This window comes from Pelobates fuscus, chromosome 13, assembly GCF_036172605.1.
Source record: "Pelobates fuscus isolate aPelFus1 chromosome 13, aPelFus1.pri, whole genome shotgun sequence".
Taxonomy (NCBI): domain Eukaryota; kingdom Metazoa; phylum Chordata; class Amphibia; order Anura; family Pelobatidae; genus Pelobates; species Pelobates fuscus.
The window spans coordinates 80,327,594-80,348,132 of NC_086329.1; the positions used below are offsets into that span (position 1 = coordinate 80,327,594).

The 20,539-nt window shown below is 47.6% G+C and overlaps 1 long non-coding RNA gene across 1 annotated transcript in view; it reads left to right on the forward strand.

Moving 5' to 3' along the window:
- The window catches only part of LOC134582826 (uncharacterized), an 859,230-nt gene that overhangs the window by 352,925 nt on the left and 485,766 nt on the right, over positions 1-20,539 (forward strand). The window lies entirely within an intron of this gene.

Consider the following 20,539-nt stretch of genomic DNA (forward strand, 5'->3'; position numbering starts at 1 on the left):
ACAGGAACTGCAGGAAAGATAAGTTACAGCTCTCTGCCAGCCCCCCTCCTACACAGCCAATGCCACTGGACCACCAGGGAATGAGAGCCCCCCTCCCTGGCCAGGTATTAAGCAGGGAGGGGGGACGAAAAAAATATAAATAAAACATTTAAATAATAATAAAATAAAATAATATTAATAATGTTAAAACAAAAAATTATATTAAAATAATAATTATTTAAAAAAAATAATAAAAATGCCCACCCCCCACCAAGGCTCTGCATCACACACACAGACACACACTGCATTCATACACACACTGCACTCATACACACACACCCCACTCATACTCACACACCGCACTCATACACACACACACTACATTCATACACACACACTGCACTAATACACACACACACACACACACTGCATTCATTATATTCACACACTGTAAATAAATATTCAATTAATATAATTTTTGGGGGATATATTTTTTTTTATAGAAATTTACCAGGAGCTGCTGGATTTCCCACCCTAGTCTTATACTCGAGTCAATACGTTTTCCCAGTTTTGGGGGGTAAAATTAGGGGTCTCGACTTATATTCGGGTCGACTTATACTCGAGTATATACGGTACATTAATATTGGAATTAGAACAAACGTGATGGGGACAGAGGCCATGCTCAAATAGGTAATGTTATTTTATGTTAATTAGTATCACCTTTGCTTTAGTTACCCCAACTATTACAATACAAACCTTTTTCTAAATCAGATAAAAATATTTATGCATAATCTAATCTACTAGAACAGTAACTCCCAACCTGTGGTACGCATACCCCAAGGGGTACAAACCAGTTCCCGCAGTGGTAAGCAAAAAAAAAACAAAAAACATAAAGGTGGAACTACATCCAGTGCTAATGGGGCACATCGGGTGACCCATGCACTTAAAGCCACCCAATGGACATTTGTCATTAGGGGCCAGGTCATGCACTGCAGTGCTTTAGCAACGTGACCAAGCCCCTGTAATATTGCAGAGCTGGGAGGAAGCTAAACGCCTAGCTAACATAGACCGAGCCGTGCGGAAGGTAGAAGGAAGGGCAGGAAAGCAAGCTCCAAACTCCCAACAGTCCCAGCCAGCAGAAGTCACCCTCCAGAGCCCAAAAGGTTTTATTCTGGAGGATGGATAACATGTTGACCTGTATGTGTGCTGTATGTATGTAGTATTTGTATCTGTATGTGTGTCAGTGTGTTTATCTGTGTGTCTATGTGAGATTGTATTTGTGTGTCTTTGCATCTGTATGTGTTTCAATGTATGCATATGTGTGGCATTGTTTGTATGTGTGTGTCTGTATCTGCATGTGTGGCAGTGCTTGTATATGTGTGTCATTGTGTGTCTCAAGGTATCTGCATCTGTGGCAGTGTCTGTATCTGTATATCTACATGTGTGTCTGGGCAATTGAATGTAAGTCAGTGTTTCTTTCTGTGTATCTGCATGTATGTCAGTGTTTGTATCAATACATGTGTCTGTGTGTATAGCTGTATGTCTGTGTATCTGCGTGGGAGTACCTGTGTATCTATATGTGTGTGAGTGTGTGCATCTGTATGTGTGTTAGTCAGAGCTGGTCCGTACATTGGCCACGATGGAACCATGGCTGCAGGCGGCACTTATACAGGGATGACATTTTGCTGCCCCTGTAAACTTTAAGTTGCCTGTTGTTGGGCCTGGGCCTCCTATTTGCATGTATATAGCGATAACCGCTATATATATGCTGTTCTGGGCCCTCGCTACCTTAACCTGTGAAGAGGGGGCCTCCAACCTCCAACAGCATGTCCTCTCGCCAACACTCTGGCATGCATTACGTGCCGAACGGAGCATTGCCATGACAACCCACAGTAACACAATTCGTGAGAGGAGAGGACATGAAGCTGCAGTGGGGAAGATTAGATTTCCCTTCCTCCTCTTCACAGGAAACAGTATGATGTGCCACTGCACCACCAGTGAAACTAATGTTTCCCCTCCTTGGCCACAGATAAGAGGCAGGGAGGGTGAAATAAACTTAATTATACATTTTTAAAATCTGATTACCCCTCACAGCCCTTAACACACTGCACACACTCAGGGCCGGACTGGGATAAAAATTCGGCCCGGGCATTTTTTTATCACAGCGGCCCACTAAGAAGGGGCGGGGCAGAGAGGGTGTGTTTTGTCGTCACTAACGACAAACACGCCCCCTTCTCAAAGTGCAGGCCAGGGCAGACCATGCGCAGAGCTCTGCTAAATAGCTCTAGCATGAGAAAAAAGCCCTGTATTTGTTCTGCACAGTGCAAGCAAATGTAATAACATGCTTGCACTGTGTTTCCTTGCAACTTGTCTCTGGTGTCTCTATAAATGGATACCAGGAGACAAAAATGCCAGGAAAGAGTATTGTGCTGTGTTTGGAGCCTGCTTGTGGGATTGTGTGTGTGTGTATAGAGTGAGCTGATTGTGGTGTGGTATTGTTTAATAAGGTCGGTTTTAGTTGTGTTGTGTTTGTGGTGTAATGTAATGCATATGTGGCTAGGGTCTGTAAAGAATGTGTGTATAGGGGATGTAGCAAGTGTGTGTGTGTGTATATGTGATGTAGTGTTTGTAGAGAGTGTGTGTTTAGGGGTGTAATATGTGTTTGCTTACAAGGAATCTAGTGTGTGTATAGGGTATCCAGAGTGTGTATGTCAGGAATGTAGTGTGTGTGCGCGTGTGTATTTATATATATATATATATATATATATGTTTGGAAGTATTGTGTATGTGTGTGGTGCAGTGTGTTGGGGAGGTTCGGTGTGTATGTGAGGGGTGCAGTATGTGTGTATGATGGATGCTGTGTGTGATGTGTGTGAGGGTGCTGTGTATGATGTGTGTGAGTGCTGTGTATGATGTGTTTTGTGATAGTGCTGAGTGTGATGTGTGTGAGAGTGCTGAGTGTGATAGTGCTGTGGATGATGTGTGTGAGTGCTGAGGGTGATGTGTGTGAGGGTGCCGAGTGTGATAGTGCTGTGGATGATGTGTGAGAGTGCTGTGTGTGATGTGTGTGAGAGTGCTGTGTATGATGTGTTTTGTGATAGTGCTGAGTGTGATGTGTGTGTGAGTACTAAATGTGATGTGTTTTGTGATAGTGCTGAGTGTGATGTGTGTGTGAGTACTAAATGTGATGTGTGTGAGAGTGCAGAGTGTGATAGTGCTGTGGATGATGTGTGTGAGTGCTGAGTGTGATGGGAGTGAGAGTGCTGTGTGTGAAAGTGCTGTGATGGGTGTGAGAGTGCTGTGTGTGATGGGTGTGAGAGTGATGGGTGTGAGAGTGCTGTGTGTGAAAGTGATGTGATGGGTGTGAGTGCTGTGTGTGATGGGAGTGAGAGTGATGTGTGTGATGGAAGTGAGAGTGCTGTGTGTGATGGGAGTGAGAGTGATGGGTGTGAGAGTGCTGTGTGTGATGGGAGTGAGAGTGCTGTGTGTGATAGTGCTGTGTGTGAATGTTTGAATGGATTGTGTGTGTGGTAAAAAAAAAAAAATTAAGCAGTAATAATGTCCCCCCCTCCCTTCTTACCTTTAGCCTGGGAGGGGGGGACCGGCACGCTGGAACCTGGGAGAGTGAGGGGGGGACCGGAACTCGCACTCCGACAGCATCCCTGGTGGTCCAGTGGGGCTAGAGTTCACTCTCGCGAGATCCGGTCGTTGCCATGGCAACGCGCCGGATCTCGCGAGAGGAACCCGGCGGAGCTGCAAGATAGAGCTCCGTCGGGTCCTCTACCTCCCTCCCCAGCCGCATGTGCCGCAGGTCTCTCCAAGTGGGCCGGTGAGGGAGATCTTTGATCTCCTCACCGGCCCTTGATTGAAAACAGTGGGGCTGGCGCGCGGATAGTGCCGGCCCCGCATAGACCGGCAGGGGAGATCCTGGGACTTCCCCTGCCGGCCTCGGCCCATGGCCACCGCGGCCCACCGGGCATTTGCCCGGTGTGCCCGATGGCCAGTCCGGGCCTGCACACACTACACAGACACTCCATCCTCTACACACACATACACTACATGTACTACTTAGACCCACTCTCTGCATACACTACAGAGACAGACTCTGCATCCATTACACACACACACTGCATATACCACACAGACATACTGCATCCCCTACACAGACAGTGCATTCACTGCACATACTGCATAACATAATGGATATGCATGTGGTTTTGGGAGGGAGGCAGCAAAATGTTTTGGGCTGACCCTGGTGTGTGTCTGTGTTTGTATCTGTGCATCTGCACGTTTGTAAATATGTGCATCAGTGTGTGTTTCTGTATTGTATATGCTATATATATATATATATGTGGATATATACAGTATCTCACAAAGTGAGTACACCCCTCACATTTTTGTAAATATTTTATTATATCTTTTCATGTGACAACACTGAAGAAATGGCACTCTGCTACAATGTAAAGAAGTAAGTGTACAGCCTGTATAACAGTGTAAATTTGCTGTCCCCTCAAAATAACTAAACACACAGCCATTAATGTCTAAACCGTTGGCAACAAAAGTGAGTACACCCCTAAATGCAAATGTCCAAATTGGGCTCAAAGTGTCAATATTTTGTGTGGCCACCATTATTTTCCAGCACCCCTTTAACGCCCATGGACATGGAGTTCACCAGAGCCTCATAGGTTGCCACTAGAGTCCTCTTCCACTCCTCCATGATGACACCACAGAGCCGGTGGATGTTAGAGACCTTGCACTCCCCCACCTTTAATTTGAGGATGACCCACATATGCTCAGTAGGGTTTAGATCTGGAAAAATGCTCGGCCAGTCCATCACATTTACCATCAGCTTCTTTAGCAAGACAGTGGTCGTCTTTAAGGTGTTTTTGGGGTCGTTATCATGTTGGTATACTGCCCTGGGGCCCAGTCTCCGAAGGGAGGGGACCATGCTCTGCTTCAGTATGTCACACTACATGTTGGCATTCATGCTTCCCTCAATGAACTGTAGCTCCCCAATGCCGACAGCACTCATGTAAGCCCAGACCATCACACTCCCACCGCCATGCTTGACTGTAGGCAAGACACACTTGTCTTTGTACTCCTCACCTGGTTGCCGCCACACATGCTTGACACCATCTGAACCAAATAAGTTTATCTTGGTCTCATCGGACCACAGGACATGGTTCCAGTAATCTATGTCCTTAGTCTGCTTGACTTCAGCAAACTGTTTGCGGGCTTGCTTGTGTATCTTCTTTAGAAGAGGCTTTCTTCTTGGACAGCAGCCATGCAGACCAATTTGGTGCAGTGTGCGGCATATGATTTGAGCACTGACAGGCTGACACCCTACTCCTTCAACCTCTGCAGCAATGCTGGCAGACCTCATACGTCTATTTCCCAAGACAACCTTTGCATATAATGCTGAGCACGTGCACTCAACTTCTTTTGTCGACCATGGCGAGGCCTAATCTGAGTGGAATGTGTCCTGTGAAACCACTATATGGTCTTGCCCACTGTGCTGCAGCTCAGTTTCAGGGTCTTGACAATATCTTATAGCCTAGGCCATATTTATGTAGAGAACAAATCTTTTTTTCAGATCCTCAGAGAGTTCTTTGTCATGAGGTACCACGTTGAACTTCCAGTGACCAGTATGAGAGAGTGTGAGAGCGATAACACCAAATTTAACACACCTGCTCCCCATTCACACCTAAGACTTTTTAAAACTAACGAGTGACATGACACCGGGGAGGGAAAATGGATAATTGGGCCTAATTTGGACATTTCTACTCAGGGGTGTACTCACTTTTGAGGGGACAGCAAATTTACACTGTTATACAGGCTGTACACTTACTACTTTACATTGTAGCAGAGTGTCATTTCTTCAGTGTTGTCACATGAAAAGATATAATAAAATATTTACAAAAATGTGAGGGGTGTACTCACTTTTGTAAGTTACTTTATATGTAGTGAGAGCCTGAGGCAAAGACAGGGGCGGGCTGGGCCGGGGGGCAGGGAGGCAATTGCCCCCCAGGCCGCCCGAAATTCTTTTAGGACCGGCCGCGGCGGGCCGGCCCTTTAAATGCTGCAGCCGCCGAGCAGAGCGCTCAGGCGGCTGCAGAACAGATTCTCCCCTCCCTCCCCTCCCCTGTAGGTGGCCGAGCTGGTCTCCGGTCCGCGGTCCCGGCCGGAGTGATAGGAAAGTGCACTGAGTGTGCACTTCCTGTCAGTCCGGCCGGGTACAGGAAACAGAAACCCCTGTTCCGCGCGGAACAGGAGTTTCTGTTTCCTGTACCCGGCCGGACTGACAGGAAGGTGCACACTGAGCACCTTCCTGTCACTCCGGCCGGGACCGCGGACCGGAGTGCAGCTCGGCCACCTACAGGGGAGGGGGTAAGAAGAAGGGGGGAGAGTAAGAAGAGGGGAGGGGGGAAGAGTAAAAAGAGGGGAGGGGGGGAGAGTAAAAATGGGGGAGGGGGGAGAGTATAAAGAGGGGAGGGGGGGAGAGTAAAAAGAGGGAAGGGGGGAGAGTAAAAAGAGGGGAGGGGGGAGAGTAAAAAGAGGGGAGGGGGGAGAGTAAAAAGAGGGGAGGGGGGAGAGTAAAAAGAGGGGAGGGGGGAGAGTAAGAAAAGGGGAGGGGGAGAGTAAGAAAAGGGGAGGGGGGAGAGTAAGAAGAGGGGAGGGGGGAGAGTAAGAAGAGGGGAGGGGGGGAAGAGTAAAAAGAGGGGAGGGGGGAGAGTAAAAAGAGGGGAGGGGGAGAGTAAAAAGAGGCGAGGGGGGAGAGTAAAAAGAGGGGAGGGGGGAGAGTATAAAGAGGGGAGGGGGGAGAGTAAAAAGAGGGGAGGGGGGAGAGTAAAAAGAGGGGAGGGGGGGAGAGTAAGAAAAGGGGAGGGGGGGAGAGTAAGAAAAGGGGAGGGGGGAGAGTAAGAAAAGGGGAGGGGGGAGAGTAAGAAAAGGGGAGGGGGGAGAGTAAGAAGAAGAGGGGGGTAAGAAGAAGAAGGGGGAGTAAGAAGAAGAGGGGGGAGTAAGAAGAAGAAGGGGGTAAGAAGAAGAAGAGGGGGAGTAAGAAGAAGAAGGGGGTAAGAAGAAGAAGGGGGTAAGAAGAAGAAGGGGGGGGGGTAAGAAGAAGAAGGGGGGTAAGCAGAAGAAGGAAGGGGTAAGAAGAAGAAGGAAGGGGTAAGAAGAAGAAGGAAGGGGTAAGAAGAAGAAGGAGGGTAAGAAGAAGGGGGAGTAATAAGAAGAAGGGGGTAAGAAGAACAAGGGGTGGGGTAAGAAGAAGAGGGGGGAGTAAGAAGAAGAGGGGGGAGTAAGAAGAAGAGGGGGGAGTAAAAAGAAGAAGGGGTAAGAAGAAGAAGGGGGGTAAGAAGAAGAAGGGGGTAAGAAGAAGAAGGGGGGGTAAGAAGAAGAAGGAAGGGGTAAGAAGAAGGGGGAGTAATAAGAAGAAGGGGGTAAGAAGAACAAGGGGGGGGTAAGAAGAACACAGGGAGGAGGGGGGGAAAGAAGAACACGGGGGGGTGAGAACACACAGAGGGAGGAGTGAGAAGAACACAGGGAGGGTGGAGGGGGGATGAGAAGAGCACAGGGAGGGTGGGTGAGTGTGAAAAGAGACCGCTAGGGGAGGGTGGGGGAGAGGAGAGACCACTAAGGGGCAGAGGAGAGCTCTAAGGGACAGAAGGGACAGCTCTATAGGACAGGGGGCAAGACAGGGAGCTCTTTAACACTACGCGCACACACACACACACACAATGCATCCCTATACATACACAGAAACACAATGCATCCCTATACATACACAGAAACACACAATGCATCCCTATACATACACAGAAACAGAACATGCTTCCCTTACACACAGAGAAACACACAATGCATCCATTACACACACACACAATGCAACCCTTACACACAAAGACAATGCATCATTTGCACACATACACAGAAACATACAATGCAAACCCTTACACACACATGCAAACACACACACTGTTTTTCTTACATACACACAGAAACACAGTGCATCTCTTACACTCAATGCACACACATACAGACACACACCTTGCATCCCTTATGCATACAAACACAGATTCACACAATGCATCCCTCACACACAACCAGAAACACATAATACATCCCTTATACACAAATACACACTGCTTCCACTACACACAAACACACTGCATCACCTGCACAAACTGGTATCCCTATACACTACATACCATAAGCACACATATTAGATAACACATAACACATCCCCTACACACTCCACTCCCTGTGAGCGAGCTCATGGGTGGGTGGAACATACAAGTGGACTTATGAGTGGGCCTTATGGGCATACTCACCGTCAGGCACTGGAGCCCAGACCTTGAGCTGTGTAAGAGGCCCCCAAAAAATGGAGCTGCTTCCAATTCTCCCAGAACGTTGAATTTTGTGACCACAGTTGCAAACAGCCTCCAGAGGTCCTGTTCTACACCAGACCAGTGGAGCCAAACTGCAGCCCATCATCATCCTCATCTAATTGTAAGTAGGCAATCTAGTATATTATTAGTGACACTAATCTATAATTTACCTCACATTAAAGGGACACTATAGCTTAATGAAGTGGTTCTGGTGTCTATAGCTGGTCCCTGCAGGCTTTTTAATGTAAACACACACTGTGTGCAGCACTGGCGTTAGTTCATATGGCAGATCATACGGGTGGGGCATTGTGATGTCACATGGGGGGGGGGCGGCAAATTTATATTTTGTCTAGGGCGTCAAAAATCCTTGCACCGGCTCTGATCCTGGGCAGGTGCACCAGTCTACTGGTGACCCACAGGAGGGGAGTGCACTGATTGCACTGCACTCTCCTCCTGCCCAGACCCGTCTTGACCGCAGTGCAAGTGCCCTCTGCCCCTAATTTACAGTGGCTCACACTCACAACAAGCAGTGCCTGGAGCCCTTTGCAGAGACGGAAACAAAGAGGTTCTGCGGCAGCTGGCCGTCCTGCAAGCATTACATTAAACAGCTGTTCCCCATGCAGCCACAGGTGGCGTTGTGCTGGGAGACTGTGATTACTCTTCATTTCCTCCCAGCCTACAGAGCAGCGCATGGGGGAGAGAGGAGGAGGCATGATTTAATCTTGAATAAATCCTCTTAGCAAACCTTTATAAATTTGGGGGGGATCAGCTCTAGTTTTCACAGTTTATTTGTGTTTACTCTCATCTCTGTATTAATATTGAGGGATGTCTAAGTAGTAACATCAGTGTGTGTCAGCAGGGCCAGCCGTTGGGGTGGGCAAGCTGTGCGGTCACGCAGGGTGCCATGACCACAGAGGCGCCCGGCGGCCAACACAGCTCACAAGTTGGGTACACCAGCATATTTCATTTAAACGATTCGCTGGTGGTCCACTGGTGCGCACCAGCAGTAGGTGCAGTCAGATCATATCCTCTCCCTCGTGGTTCCGGCGCTCAGTTACTGAGTCAGAGCACAGGCTCAGAGATTCTCAGCCTGTGCTCTGACAACATTGAAAGTCAGAGCCGTGAAGGAGCGGGTATGGCAAAGAGCTACTGATTAGCATTACATCAATATCCGTTATAAAACCAGAAAAAGGTGGGAATGGATGGTGAACTGATTTGGTGGCGCAATGGGCCACTTGACTGGTTTTGCCCCCCAGGCCTAAGGCTGCCAGCCCTCCCCTGGGCAAAGACAAAGGGTAAATGGGTCAAATGTATACATTTTAAACAGTATCTATATTAATTACAACATTTTACAAATATGAGGGGTACATTATGGAAATGGGCTGCCAAAGGGTACCCAAGTGAAAAAAAATTTAATAGTTGAATTTACTTTAATTAAAATGCTTTGCTTGGTAACACTGTGCAAAGCTTGCAATTGTCTGTGTGGTGCCATACACTCAGTACATGTACATGTGTCTCTAAGCCATTATGGGGTTGCAAAGCCCAATAATGTATTAATTACTCTCACTTTATCAGCTGTTTATTTTATTATGGGTGGGAGAGATGAGTTGAGGCATGGTTCTTTACTGTAAAACCCTGAACTAATGAAAAGAGACTATCTAAGCTACTTATTGCTACACAGCATTATTCTCTGATCTGTCACCAATACTCAGTCTTTATCATTCTAGTCTCATCAATGGGCAAATATTACATATGTATTTATGTCATGCTGTTTGTGGTGCACATTATTAAACAGCTGTGATCAATTACTGTTGCAATATATTATCTTTCTGGCAAAGGAAACCCTTTCTCTAATTTTAATTTGCAACCATGTAAATGCAATACTTGCAAATCCTGAAAGGACACTCGCTTATCCATTTGTGTACAGGTGATATGATTTGCATCTAACACAAGAGTCTATGTCTTATCTCAAATATTTTTTTATTGAACATAAAATTAAATTGCTTCATGTAATACAAATTAAACAGGTAAAAATTTTAGATTTAAAACATTAACTTTGTTTAATTTAATCAAATATTATAAAACAAACTGTTCAGTATCAAACATATTATGCACATCACTGATTTCTTTGTTTTATGATTTCAGTTTATTTTTGTTGTTAAAATAATTAAATGTAGGAGGCGGAGCTTAAAAGCCACAGCGTGCGGTCGCATGTTTCCAGAGCTCCTGGAAACTAAGGCCCAAACCAGCGTTAAACGACCTCATCCACGAGCGCATTTGGGCCGAAGAAGTCCCCCAAGCTAATAGAACTACTATGGGGAGGAAAACAAAAAAAATGAAACCCGACAAACCCCGACTGGGGATGTCCATCGGCGACATGTGGCGGCAGGCAAACGGCGAGCAGGAGGCCAAGATGGCGGCCCTCATGGGAGAATGCTCAGACTTCTCCGACGATCAGTCCACGGATCTGGGCGAGGAGTACCCAGCCACGCAGGCAGCCGCGTCAAAGACACCTCGGCAGCACAGCAACTCTGCCCCTGTAACGACGGCAGTGATGAAGGAGCTCTTAGCGGACCTGCAGCGGAACCTCATGGCCGACATGGCTACCATACGCAGAGACATACAGGGCCTGACAGGCTGCCTCGGGGACTTGGAAAGAACCTCCACCGAAGGTACAAAACAAATTGCATCACTTCAAACGGCAGTCCGTGACCTACAAAAGCAAAATCTTATATACGAACGCCGCTTCGCGGCCCAGGAGGACACACGTAGAAAAAACAACCTTAAAATAAGGGGGGTCGCGGACACAGTCCCCGATGCAGAGCTGCCCCACATGGTCAGGCGCCTGCTGGCGGCCTTGATGACACCACGACAGGCTAAATCCGTGGAGATAGAAGGAGTGTTCCGGGTGCCCAAACTGCCGAAAGCGCCACCTAATGCCTCGAGAGACCTGGTGGTCCAATTCCGCAATGGGAGAGACAAAATGGCGTTGCTGGCGGCATCTAGGGACAAGCTGCCATACCACTTTGAAGCAATGGAGATCAATTTTTATGCCGATATATCGGGCAGCACTCTCGCTTGGCGCAGGGAATTTCGGCCACTCACATTGAAGCTACAGCAGCACAAAACCCGCTACCGCTGGCACTTCTCACGTGCCCTAACCATCTACCACGGGGAGATATCCCACACAGCCCAGGACGTCAAGGAAGCAGCGGCCATTATACAGAATATAGGCCTCACGGACACAGCCCATACCCTACCCGAGCCTCCCGCACACCGGCACCACTGGAACCCACAGTCGGCAGCAGTGTTCGAGCCAAGATCGACCACAGCGGAGCCTTATGCCCGGGCCACTACCTAAAGGCGACAGGGCCCGTTCTCCACCTCCTTCATAATTGACTTGGAACACAACATGCACGCTCACCCAGTCGGGCCATACGTTCTACCCCAATACCTTCTCGACAGTCCGGGTCAGTAACCAACTGCCCCAGACACATCCCACCCCCCACGTATGTTTGTGAGTGACCTGGGCACCAGAGGTGCTTTCCCCGAGAGAAGATACCTTCGCAGACCGGATGAGAAGGGGGAGCCAAAACCTCTGAAAAAGACTGAGATCACTACTCAAGATCATTTCTAGCTCGTTCCTTTTTCATTGTTGAATGTATTGTTAGACTTACTACTTTAACGCATACCTAGTCTAGGGCACCAATCCTTGCTACCAGCGTAGCGACTTAACATACGATCACACCACCACTTCCTCATACAAAGCTGAACGCAGGCACATGCCACACCTACACAGCCCACAGGTAATATAGGTGACAGTATACTCTCACGACTCTCTGGACCTCATGCAAACCACTTGACACACCGTGGCTAACTTATCCTCCCCACTATGCCAATTTGTTATCGAAGTACAACCTTGCTATGTCTTTCTTACACCCTCACAGAGAACCCTCACCTATCCCACGCAAAGCCTGCATATTAACCTAGGCTGAGACAACGCACACCTTTTCAAGCGTCGGAATGTCGGCGAAACTGCACAGTATTCCTAAAGCCTAGTTGCATATAGGTACTCCTCGACTGTCCACCGCTAGTGCGGCGCAACAAACACATTCGATATGTAAAAATATATCATGCCAAACACACACCCTAAACGAGAACCACCATGTACATTACCCTAAGCCTGTTTACCACTCTAGGATACGAAAACACACAGTAGGTACGCTGACTGACTAGCAAAATATCGTGCATACCACAGTAACACTCTGACTAACACGCACCCTAAGAGAAAACCCTCATCACTTAAGGACAGCATGTTACCACAAGTTTTTGACAGCACTTATTTTTCTTTCTTTCTTCGTTCAAACTTAAAAAATGTTTAAATACACTGTTTATTGTCATGGCACTTCCTAAAATGGCACACGGTCCTTCCAACGATAAGTTGGGTATCGAGACCTTATAGGTACCTAACGCCATTTTTGTTACATCCTTTATGCACTAACGAACAAAACTTTATAATCTAAATGTCCTTTGCTACTTGTACCTCTCATACACTATTTTCTGGCTATTCAGCATGATGTTATCGTAAAAGCACTTCAGTGCAGTACCTCCCAACCTTGACTGTATCTACACTATTAGCGTGCACCTAGCCGAATGTCAGTATACTACTATTTTTCTACCAATGCCTAAACTGTATTAGACTTGTTGTTATGCATATTATCTAAAATGGTGCAGCATGTTCCCTACAAAAATTTTAAAAATTTGTGCAGAATATTCCATACCATGTTAAGTTTATGATGATTGTTCTGAGCTTACGACTGCTATTGTGGCTGAGTGAGCCGACTGTTTTGCCATGCACAACAAAAATAAAGAATAAAAAAAAAATTAAAAAAATAATTAAATGTATAAAACAAAATAGTGTGAAACTGTGCCTAATATGTTGACGATACACACAAAAAACGAAACATATATTTAAATATATTTATATGTGGTCGGCAACATAAAAGCCGTGTGATAATGGTACAAGTCGGTAGTGATGTGCTGAAACTGACGTACGAGTAGGCCTGTAAATAAAAGAGGACCCACCAAGATATAACAGAAATTAAAAGAAGAAGGGTGAGGTGGGTGGGATAACCTGTGTGATACGGCACAGTTAAGAGAAAGGCAAGGGGGTTATATAGGAAAGCTAACTCCTCCACAAATACAGGCCTCTGGCCTTGAAACTTGTGGTTGGCAACATAAAATCAGTGTGATAACACTGGTGATGGTGCAAGTTGGTGGTGGTGTGATGAAACCAACGTATGGGTAGGCCTGTCAACAGGGCCGCCATCAGGGGGTGACAACCGTGACAGTTGTCACCGGCCCGGCGGCCCTGGGGGGCCCGGACTGCTCTGGCAGTCCTGGGCCCCACTTTCCCTCCCTGCACACATAGGTAGCGAATATCGCTATCTATGTGTGCAGCCCCGGGCCCCTGGCTTCCCAGTTACCGCAGAGGGGGCCCAGGCAGCACACAGCCTCTTCTCTTCTCCTCCCTGCTAATAACTCTCGCGAGACCCGGTTGCCATGGCAACGCTCCGCGGGTCTCGCAAGAGTTATTGGAGGAGAGAAGAGGAGAGGCTGTGTGCTGCCTGGGCCCCCTCAGCGGTAACAGGAAGCCGGGGGGCCCCACCATGCCACCGGACCACCGGGGATGGAATCTCCCCCCTCCCTAGACACAGGTAAGCAGGGAGGGGGGAGAAACAATTTAATTAATTACATTTTTTTTTTAAATAATGTTAAAATGCCCCCCCCCTCCCCCTCCTCATTGGACATTTACACACACACACTACATACACTGACACACACACACACTACATACACTGACACAACACACACACACTACATACACTGACACAACACACACACACACTACATACACTGACACAACACACACACACTACATACACTGACACAACACACACACACACTATATACACTGACACAACACACACACTACATACACTGACACAACACACACACACTACATACACTGACACAACACACACACACTACATACACTAACACAACACACACTGCATATACCAACACAACACACACTGCATACACTAACACACACTGCATACACTAACACAACACACACTCTGCATACACTGACACAACACACTCTGCATACACTGACACAACACACACTGCATACACTAACACAACACACACACTGCATACACTAACACAACACACACACTGCATACACTAACACAACACACACACTGCATACACTAACACGACACACACTCTGCATACACTAACACAACACACACTCTGCATACACTGACACAACACACACACCGCATACACTAACACAACACACACACACTGCATACACTAACACATCACACACACACTGCATACACTGACAACACACACTCTGCATACACTGACACAACACACACTGCATACACTAACACAGCACACACTGCATACACTAACACAACACACACTGCATACACTAACACAACACACTCTGCATACACTGACACAACACACACTGCATACACTAATACAACACACACTGCATACACAAACACACACACTGCATACACTAATACAACACACACTGCATACACTAACACACACAGTGCATACACTAATACAATACACACACTGCATTCACTAATACAACATGCACTCTGCATACACTACACACTAACACACTCACTGCATCCACTACACTAACACACACTCTGCATCCGCTACACACTAACACACTCTGCATTCACTACACTAACACACACTCTGCATCCGCTACACACTAACACACTCTCTGCATTCACTACACTAACACAGACTCCGCATCCGCTACACACTAACACACTCTCTGCATTCACTTCACATTAACACACTCTCTGCATTCACTACACTAACACACTCTCTGCATTCACTACACTAAGACACTCTATGCATTCACTACACATTGACACACTCTCTGCATTCACTACACATTAACACAAACTCAGGGCCGGCGCCACCTGTAAGGCGACCTAGGCAGCCGCCTAGGGCGCAACTTACCAGGGGGAGCCGGATCCCTGTCCCCGCTGCGCCGCCTGAGCGCTTTAGCAAGCCCCAGGCGGCGCAGCACTGCTGCATGGAGGGCGGCCGGGTTTATGACTGGCAGGAGGGAAGCGCAAAGCGCCCCCTCCTGCCGGTCTCCCCATGTAGCGTGGCCGGCCGGCGCGGAACGCGGGACAGGAACCTTTGTTTCCTGTACCCGGCCGCCGGCGGAATGACAGGAAATGCTCACTCAGTGAGCATTTCCTGTCATTCCGCCGGCGGCCAGGTACAGGAAACAAAGGTTCCTGTCCCGCGTTCCGCGCCGCCCGGCCACGCTACATGGGCAGGAGGGGAGGGTAAGGACCACTAAGGGAGGGGGAGGGAGGGAGGGGGGGGGGGGGTTAAGGACCACTAAGGGAGGGAGGGAGGGGGGATTAAGGACCACTAAGGGAGAGGGGGGGTATAAGGACCACTAAGGGAGGAGGGGGGGTATAAGGACCACTAAGGGAGGGGGGGTATAAGGACCACTAAGGGAGGGGGGTATAAGGAGCACTATGGGAGGGAGGGGATAAGGACCACTATGGGAGGGAGGGGGATAAGGACCACTATGGGAGGGGGGGGGATAAGGACCACTATGGGAGGGAGGGGGGATAAGGACCACTATGGGAGGGAGGGGGGATAAGGACCACTATGGGAGGGAGGGGGGATAAGGACCGCTATGGGAGGTTAGGGGGGGGGGTAAGGACCACTATGGGAGGTTGGGGGGGGATAAGGACCACTAGGGGAGGGGGGATAAGGACCACTAGGGGAGGGGGGATAAGGACCACTAGGGGTGGGGGGATAAGGACCACTAGGGGAGGGGGATAAGGACCACTAGGGGAGGGGGATAAGGACCACTAGGGGAGGGAGGGGGGATAAGGGCCACTATGGGAGGTTGGGAGGTTGGGGGGGATAAGGACCACTAGGGGAGGGGGGGATAAGGACCACTAGGGGAGGGGGGGGATAAGGACCACTAGGGGAGGGGGGGGATAAGGACCACTAGGGGAGGGAGGGGGGATAAGGACCACTATGGGAGGTTGGGGGGATAAGGACCACTAGGGGAGGGGGGGATAAGGACTACTAAGGGAGGGGGGATACGGACCACTAAGGGGGGAAGGACCACCAAAGGGGACTACTAAGGAGAGGGGAGGAGGGTGATTACCACTAAGGGGGTGGGGGGAGTAGGGGAAGGTCTACTAAGGGGTTTGGGAGAGGGAGGACCACTAAGGGGTTTGGGAGAGGGAGGACCACTAAGGGGGAGGGGGGAGTGAGAAGACCACCAAGGGGGACTGCAGAGGGACAGGGGGCCAAGGGAGAGCACTAAGTGACAGAAGGGGAGAACACGGAGGGACAGAAGGGAAGGGGAAATCAATAATTGAGGGGAGAGCACTATGAATTTTTTTTTTTTTTAAAAAAGAAAGCTGTTCCCATCTCAGTCCCTATCCTACCCCACAAACCCTCTCTTTTACACTACACACATACACAATGCATCCCCCCCACACACACAGAAACATACAATGCATTCCTACTCACACACAGACACACCCGAAACACACAATTCACCCCTTACGTTCTCTTACATAATTAATGCACCCCTTACAGACACACACTGCATTCAATTACATACACAGAAACAAACCTTGCACCCTTTACACACACACACACAGAAACATACAATGCATTCCTTACACGCAAACACACACTACATCCCCTATAAACACACTACATCCCTTACACAAATTGCACACATAAAACATCCCCAACTCATGGATGGGCCATGTAGGTGGATTTATGGGTGGGCATTGTAGGCGTATGCCCCCTGGGGGCCCAGACCTTGAGCTGTGTAAGGGGCCCTAAAAAATTGAGCTGCTTCCTGTTCGTTAATTGTTGTGAGCACTGTTAAAAACAGTCTCCAGAGAGCCTCTTCTACACCAGACCTGTGGAGCCAGACTGAGCCCATCATCAGCCTCTTGTCCTCATCTGGTGGTAAGTAGGCAATCCAATATATTATTAGGGGCACTAATCTCTAATTTACCTCACATTAAATGGATACTATAGTCACCAGAAGCACTACAGCATAATGTAGTGGTTCTGGTGTCTATAGCCTGTGCCTGTAGGCTTTTTAATGTAAACACACTGTCTTTTCAGATAAGACACTTTGTGAAGACTGGCGTTGGCCCATATGGCAGAGCATATGGGCGGGGCATTGTGATGTCACATGGTGGGCTGGACATATGGGGGGGCAGCAATTTTTTTTTTGCCTAGGGCGGCAAAAATCCTTGCACCGGCCCTGCACACACTCTACATTCACTACAAATTTACACACACACTACATTCATTACACTAACACACACTCTGCATTCACTAAACTATGCACACACTCTGGATTCACTATACTGACACACACTCTGCATTCACTACACTAACATACACTCTGCATCACCTGTACACACAACATCCACTACACAAACATCCTGTATTCACAGTACACACACTACATCCACCACAAATTGAAACATTCTGCATTCACTATACACATACACTGTGTCTAATACACACACTGCATCCACTAAACACATTTCATCTAGTACATACAAACACTACATCCACTACACAAACACACACTACATCACTGTACACACACTACATCCACTACTCAAACACTCTCTGCATTCACTACACATTAACACTCTGCATTCACTACACTAACACACACTCTGCATCCGCTACACACTAACACACCCTCTGCATTCACTACACATTAACACACACTCTGCATTCACTACACATTTACAAACACTCTGCATTCACTGCACTAACACACACACTACATTCATTACACTGACACACTCTGCATTCACTACACACTAACACACACTCTGCATTCATTACACACTAACACACACTCTGCATTCACTAAACTATGCACACACTCTGGATTCACTATACTGACACACACTCTGCATTAACTGTACACACAGCATCCACTACACACACTAACACACACTCTGCATTTATTACACACTAACACACACTCTGCATTCACTAAACTATGCACACACTCTGGATTCACTATACTGACACACACTCTGCATTCACTATACTGACACCCACTCTGCATTAACTGTACACACAGCATCCACTACACAAACATCCTGTATTCACAGTACACACACTACATCCACCGCAAATTGAAACACTCTGCATTCCCTATACACAGACACTGCGTCTAATACACACACTACATCAACTACAGACACTGCATCCACTAAACACATTTCATCTAGTACATACAAACACTACATCTACTACACAAACACACACTACATCACTGTACACGCACTACATCCACTACTCAAACACACTCTGCGTTCACTATACACACTGCATCCGCTACACTAACACACTCTGCATTCACTGCACAAACAGTATCTAATACACACAAACACTACATCCATTACACACATTCTAATTCACTTCCACTATACACACCACATTCAGTCCCGCATCATTGTCAGCGGACTAGGTAGGGCGTGGGCGGGCCCGGGAGGGAGGGGACGGGGGGGGGGGGGGCCCAGACCTTGTGCTTTGTCAGATGGCAGCCCTGCCTGTCAATAAAAGAGGGCCTAAAGGATGCAATGAAACACACTTTACTACACATAGGTTATAGTACAAGTTTCATAAACGCTTTCCTCAACTTTTTTTCAGGTTGAGGAATATACCTTTTAAACACAGACGATTTACAAAGTCCTGACCTTTTCATAATTTGCAGCTGAAGCAGCACCAATCCTGAATGAATGGCCAGACTAAGAGTCAGTCTTAGACATAGCGTCCTGACATAGAACATAAATTTAGAGGTGGTGAGAGGACAAAAAGAAAAAGGAATACACCCGATGGACCTACCAGGTGTATTGGCCCAGGACTGAACTTAAGTCAACTATAGAAATCATTTGCAGTTCCCAAAAGAAAACAGATGGGAAATGCTACCTGGTATAGAAAGCAGAACAGAAAGTAATCTTATAATGCTTTTCTAGTACTAGTAAAATACATGTACAGTTTAATTTAAAAGAATGCATTACTAATCAGTAGTGATGTACCGAACTGTTCGCTGGCGAATAGTTCCCGGCGAACATAGCGTGTTCGCGTTCGCCGCCGCGGGCGAACACATGGGCGGTTCGATCCGCCCCCTATTCGTCATCATTGAGCAAACTTTGACCCTGTGCCTCACGGTCAGCAGACACATTCCAGCAAATTAGCAGCAGACCCTCCCTTCCACACCCTCCCACCTCCCTCCCAGCATCCATTTTAGATTCATTCTGAAGCTGCATGCTTAGTGAGAGGAGGGAAAGTGTAGCTGCTGCTGATTAGATAGGGGAATTGATAGCTAGCCTAGGGTATTCAGTGTCCACTACAATCCTGAAGGACTCATCTGATCTCTGCTGTAAGAACAGCACCCCAAAAAGCCCTTTTTAGGGCTAGAACATCAGTCTGCTTTTTTTTTTTGTGTGTAATGTAATTGCAGTTGCCTGCCTGCCAGCTTCTGTGTCAGGCTCACAGTGCATACTGTGCCCATTTGCCCAGTGCCACCACTCACTCACTGCTGGTGTCACAATAGCTTAAGCTTGCATTTAAAACCAAAAAAAGTTTTTCACTGTAATAGATTGAAGAATAGCAGTTAGTTGTCTGCCAGCTTCTGTGTCAGGCTCAGTGGATACTGTGCCCATTTGCCCAGTGCCACCACTCATATCTGTTTTCACAATAGCTTATGCTTGACATTTAAAAATATTTTTTTTTCACTGTAATAGATTGAATAGCAGTTAGTTGCCTGCCAGCTTCTGTGTCAGGCTCACAGTGGATACTGTGCCCATTTGCCCAGTCAGTGCCACCACTCATATCTGGTGTCTCTATAGCGTGCTTTTACAAAGAAAAAAAGTTTTCCAGTGTAAGCTAATAGCAGTCAGTGTCCTTAAAGCGGGTGTGTCAGGCCTTCCCTTCAGCGTGTGCCCTGCAGACCCCTGCCAGTGTACTTTGACAGTTGCCACTCATATCTGGTATCTCTGTAGCGTGCTTTTACAAAGAAAAAA